At 44.5% G+C, this 5740-nt stretch overlaps 1 pseudogene across 1 annotated transcript; it reads right to left on the bottom strand.

Annotated features, from left to right (window-relative positions):
• Nucleotides 1-1078: 1078 nt before the first annotated feature.
• LOC309616162 (histone H2A type 1-J pseudogene) lies at nucleotides 1079-3887 on the bottom strand (annotated as a pseudogene). The gene has a single exon. The product of its transcript is annotated as a histone H2A type 1-J pseudogene (transcript).
• Between the last annotated feature and the right edge of the window lie 1853 nt (nucleotides 3888-5740).

Raw genomic sequence — 5740 nt, forward strand, 5'->3', positions numbered from 1 at the left:
ATTCTGTTGTTTTTGCATGGAATGTCCTATAAATATCAATTAAGTCCATCTTGTTTAATGTATCATTTTAAGCTTGTGTCTCCTTATTTATTTTCATTTTGGATGATCTGTCCATTGGTGAAAGTGGGGTGTTAAAGTCCCCTACTATGATTGTGTTACTCTCGATTTCCCCTTTTATGGCAGTTAGCATTTGCCTTATGTATTGAGGTACTCCTATGTTGGGTGCATAAATATTTACAATTGTTATATGTTCTTCATGGATTGATGCCTTGATCATTATGTAGTGCCCTTCTTTGTCTCTTGTAATAGTCTTTGTTTTAAAGTCTATTTTGTCTGATATGAGAATTGCTACTCCAGCTTTCTTTTGATTTCCATTTGCATGGAATATCTTTTTCCATCCCCTCACTTTCAGTCTGTATGTGTCCTAGGTCTGAAGTGGGTCTCTTGTATACAGCATATATACGGGTCTTGTTTTTGTATCCATTCAGCAGTCTATGTCTTTTGGTTGGAGCATTTAATCCATTTACATTTAAGATAATTATCAATATGTATCTTCCTATTACCATTTTCTTAATTGCTTTGGGTTTGTCTTTATAGGTCTTTTCCTTCTCTTGTGTTTCTTGCCTAGAGAAGTTCATTTAGCATTTGTTGTAAATCTGATTTGGTGGTGCTGAATTCTCTTAGCTTTTGCTTGTCTGTAAAGGTTTTAATTTCTCTGTCAAATCTGAATGAGACCCTTGCTGGGTAGAGTAATCTTGGTTGTAGGTTTTTCCCTTTCATCACTTTAAATATGTCCTGTCACTGCCTTCTGGCTTGCAGAGTTTCTGCTGAAAGATCAGCCGTTAACCTTATAGGGATTCCCTTGTATGTTATTTGTTGTTTTTCCCTTGCTGGTTTTAATATTTTTTGTTTGTATTTAATTTTTGATAGTTTGATTAATATGTGTCTTGATGTGTTTCTCCTTGGATTTATCCTGTATGGGACTCTCTGTGCTTCCAGGACTTGATTAACTATGTCCTTTCCCATATTAGGGAAGTTTTCAAGTATAATCTCTTCAAATATTTTCTCAGTCCCTTCCTTTTTTTTTTTTTGGCTTAAACAACAAACATTTATTTCTCATAGTTCTGGAATCTGGGAAGTCCAAGAGCAAGGTGCCAACAGATTCCATGTCTGGTGAAGACCTGCTTCCTGGTTTGTAGGTACTGCTATCTCTCTGTGTGCTCATGTGATTTCTTCTTTGTGGGCTCCAGGAGTGGGTGGGGAGCTCTGGTCTCTTCTTCTTACAAGAGTGCTAATCCCACCATGAGGATTCTACCTTCATGACCTCATCTAAACCCATTTACCTCCCAAGCCCCCATCTCCAAATACCATCACATTGGGGGGTTAGGATTTCAATATATGAAAGGGGGGCAGGGGGCTCAAACATTCAGTCCCATAGCATTTCTTTTCTAAATTGTAACTGGAACGATACCCACCTAAAGTGCATTCATGTTACATATGTAGCCCATAAATGGTCTGTACTGAATATCTCTTCCATGTTTTCTTTAAAGCCTCATTCTCTTCTCTTTTGGGGCCTCAACTATTCACTTTGAAGCCTTCACATTATGGTACAAAACTGGAACCCAGGACTGGATAAGTGAAGTGATTGCTGGATCTTGTTACTTATTTGGTCTTGTGGTGGCTCTCGGTCTTCTTAGGCAGCAGCATGGCCTGGATGTTGGGCAAGACGCTGCCCTGCGCGATGGTGACTTTGCCCAGCAGCTTGTTGAGCTCCTCGTCGTTGCGGATGGCCAGCTGCAGGTGGCGCGGGATGATACGCGTCTTCTTGTTGTCGCAGGCCGCGTTGCCTGCCAGCTCCAGGATCTCGGCCGTCAGGTACGCCAGCACCGCCGCCAGGTACACCGGCGCGCCAGCCCCAACCCGCTCGGCGTAGTTGCCCTTGCGGAGCAAGCGGTGCACCCGGCCCATGGGGAACTGAAGCCCAGCCCATGAAGACCAAGTCTTTGCCTTAGCGCGAGCCTTACCGCTTTGTTTGCCTCGTCCGGACATTATGAGCTGAGCAACGTCTCCTCAACTAGCTATCCTCCCTTCCTTTTTGTCTTCTTCTGGGACCCCTATAATTCGAATGTTGGTGTGTTTAATGTTGTCCCAGAGGTCTCTGAGACTGTCCTCAATTCTTTTCATTCTTTTTTCTGCTCTGCAGTAGTTATTTCCACTATTTCATCTTCCAGGTCACTTTTCCGTTCTTCTGCCTCCGTTATTCTGCTATTGATCTCTTCTAGAGAATTTTACATTTCATTTATTTTGTTTTTCCTCGTTGTTTCTTTGTTCTTTAGTTCTTCTAGGTCCTTGTTAAACGTTTCTTGTATTTTCTGCATTCTGTTTCCAAGATTTGGATCATCTTTACTATCATTACCCTGAATTCTTTTTCAGGGAGACTGCCTATTTCTTCATTTCTTTGTTCTGGTGGGTTTTTACCTTGCTCCTTTATCTGCTGTGTGTTTCTCTGTCTTCTCATTTTGCTTAACGTACTGTGTTTGGGGTCTCCTTTTCGCAGGTTGCAGGTTTGTAGTTCCCTTTGATTTTGGTGTCTGTCCCCAGTGCCTAAGGTTGGTTCAGTGGGTTGTGTAGGCTTCCTGGTGGAGGGGACTAGTGCCTGTGTTCTGGTGGATGAGGCTGGATCTTGTCTTTCTGATGGGCAGAACCGTGTCCGGTGGTGTGTTTTGGGATGCCTGTGACCTTATTATGATTTTAGGCAGCCTCTCTTATAATGGGTAGAATTGTGTTGCTGTCTTGCTAGTTGTTTGGCATAGGGTGTCCAGCATTGTAGCTTGCTGGTCGTTGAGTGGAGCTGGGTCTTAGTGTTGAGATGGAGATCTCTGGGAGATTTTCAACATTTGATATTATGTGCAGCTGGGAGGTCTCTTGTGGACCAGTGTCCTGAACTTGGCTCTCCCACCTCTGAGGCACAGCCCTGATGCCTGGCTGGAGCACCAAGAGCCTGTCATCCACATGGCTCAGAAGAAAAGGGAGAAAAAAAGAAAGAAAGAAAGAAAGAAAAAGATAAAATTAAATTAAATTAAGTTATTAAAATAAAAAGTAATTATTTAAAAAATATTTTTTAAGTAATAACAGAAAAAAAGAAAGAAAGAAGAGACCAACCAAACCAAAAAACAAATCCACCAATGATAACAAGTGCTAAAACTATACAAAAACAAAAAAAACAAAAGAACAAAAAAAAAACGGACAGAACCCTAGGACAAATGGTAAAAGCAAACCTATACTGACAAAATCACACACAGAAGCATACACATACATGCTCACAAAAAGAGAAAAAGGGAAAATATATATATATATATCATTGCTCCCAAAATCCACCTCCTCAATTTCGGATGATTCGTTGTCTATTCAAGTATTCCACAGATGCAGGGTACATCAAGTTGACTGTGGAGATTTAATCCGCTGCTCCTGAGGCTGCTGGGAGAGATTTCCCTTTCTCTTCTTTGTTCGCACAGCTCCGGGGTTCAGCTTTGGTTTGGCCCTGCCTCTGCATGTAGGTCGCCTGAGGGTGTCTGTTCTTTGCTCAAACAGGACGGGGATAAAGTAGCAGCTGATTCGGGGGCTCTGGCTCACTCAGGCCGGGGGGGAGGAGGGGTACGGAGTGCAGGGCGAGCCTGCAGTGGCAGAAGCCAGTGTGACGTTGCACCAGCCTGAGGCGCACTGTGTGTTCTCCCGGGGAAGTTGTCCCTGAATCATGGGGCCCTGGCAGTGGCGGGCTGCACAGGCTCCCAGGAGGGGAGGTGTGGATAGTGACCTGGGCTTGCACACAGGCTTCTTGGTGGCTGCAGCAGCAGCCTTAGCATCTCATGCTTGTCTCTGGGGTCCACGCTGATAGCCGCGGCTTGCACCCATCTCTGGAGCTCCTTTAAGGGGTATTCTTAATCCCCTCTCCTTGCGCACCAGGAAACAAAGAGGCAAGAAAAAGTCTCTTACCTCTTTGGCAGCTCCAGACTTTTTCCCGGACTCCCTCCCGGCTAGCTGTGGTGCACTAGCCCCTTCAGGCTGTGTTCACGCTGCCAACCCCAGTTCTATCCCTGGGATCCGACCGAAGTGGAGCCTCAGCTCCCAGCCCCTGCCCACCCCGGCGGGTGAGCAGACAAGCCTCTCCGGCTGGTGAGTGCTGGTCAGCACCGATCCTCTGTGCGGGAATCTCTCCGCTTTGCCCTCCGCACCCCTGTGGCTGCGCTCTCCTCCGTGGCTCCGAAGCCTCCCCCCTCCGTCACCCGCAGTCTCTGCCCACGGAGGGCCTTCCTAGTATGTGGAAACCTTTCCTTCTTCACAGCTCCCTCCCCGAGGTGCAGGTCCCGTCCCTATTCTTTGTCTCTGTTTTTTCTTTTTTCTTTTGCCCTACCCAGGTACGTGGAGAGTTTCTTGCCTTTTGGGAGGGCTGAGGTCTTCTGCCAGCATTCAGTAGGTGTTCTGTAGGAGTTGTTCCACATGTAGATGTATTTCTGATGTATTTGTGGGGAGGAAGGTGATCTCCATGTCTTACCCTTCCGCCATCTTGAAGCTCCACCTAATTAAAGACTTTTAAATGTTAGGACCTTGTATTAGTTTGCTACAGTTGGCATAACAAAGTACCAGAGACTGGGTGGCTTAAACAGAAATTTTCTCACAATGCTGGAGGCTATATGTCCAAGTTCAAGGTGTTGGCAGGGTTGGTTTCTTCTGAGGCCTCTCTGCTTGGCCAACTTGATGGCCATCTTCCCCTATGTCTTTACATTGTCTTCCTTCTCTGCATGCTTGTGTCCTAATTTCCTCTTCTTCTATGGACATGAGTCATATTGGAATTAGGCCCACCCTTATGATCTTATTTTACTTTAATTACTTCTTTAATAGGCCCTATCTCTAAATACAGTCACATTCTGAGGTACTGGGGGTTAGGACCTCAATATATAAATTTGGGGGAGGACACAATTTAACTCATAACAGACCTATATAATGAGAGAGAATTGTAATGACCATGGAAATGCCTGGCTCAGGTCTCCCTTTGTAGATTTTCTGCAATGAACAGCATCGTCGGATGGCAGTCTCCAGTGTCTGCACCTTGAGATCTGCTGTAATGTTTACACCAAAGCCACACTCTCTCCAAGATGCTCTCAGCGAATGATGGCACAGTGAGGACACTGGAGCCAGGCCATTTCTGCCCTACATGGATCTCCTCTAATGGGCAATAATTGTTGTGTCTCTTCAACGTCCTGGTTGAGAGTTTCTCAGAGCTGCACACAGTGCGAGGACCTTCCTCCCTCCCTCCCTTCCTTCCTTTCTTCTCTTTCTCTTTTTACAAGTGTGGGACCTGAATCATGGTCTAAAACCTCTCTCTATCTACTCCTGCTCTCTCTTTTCTTCTTCCTGCCCAGGTATTTCCCCTAATAAACCTCGTACATGTCTAATTCTATCTAGATGTCTGCTTCTCGGACAAAAGAAGCATACAAATAATAAATGTTGAAATCTATAATAAAGCCATTAAGTAAATGAATGTTGGAAGTCAGGTTTTTCACTGTTGGAATGAGATGTTTCAGATAAGCAAGAACAGGAGGTAGTCTGTGTGGTAATGGATTCCAGTTGGAGACACCAACATTAACTCATGTTTACCTTAATGTACATGAAGATGGTTACATATAAAATATTTATCGATATGTGCATATACATGGGTTAGTGTACACACATATATTTCTTT

This window comes from Balaenoptera borealis, assembly GCF_965194805.1.
Source record: "Balaenoptera borealis genome assembly, chromosome: 19".
Lineage (NCBI taxonomy): Eukaryota > Metazoa > Chordata > Mammalia > Artiodactyla > Balaenopteridae > Balaenoptera > Balaenoptera borealis.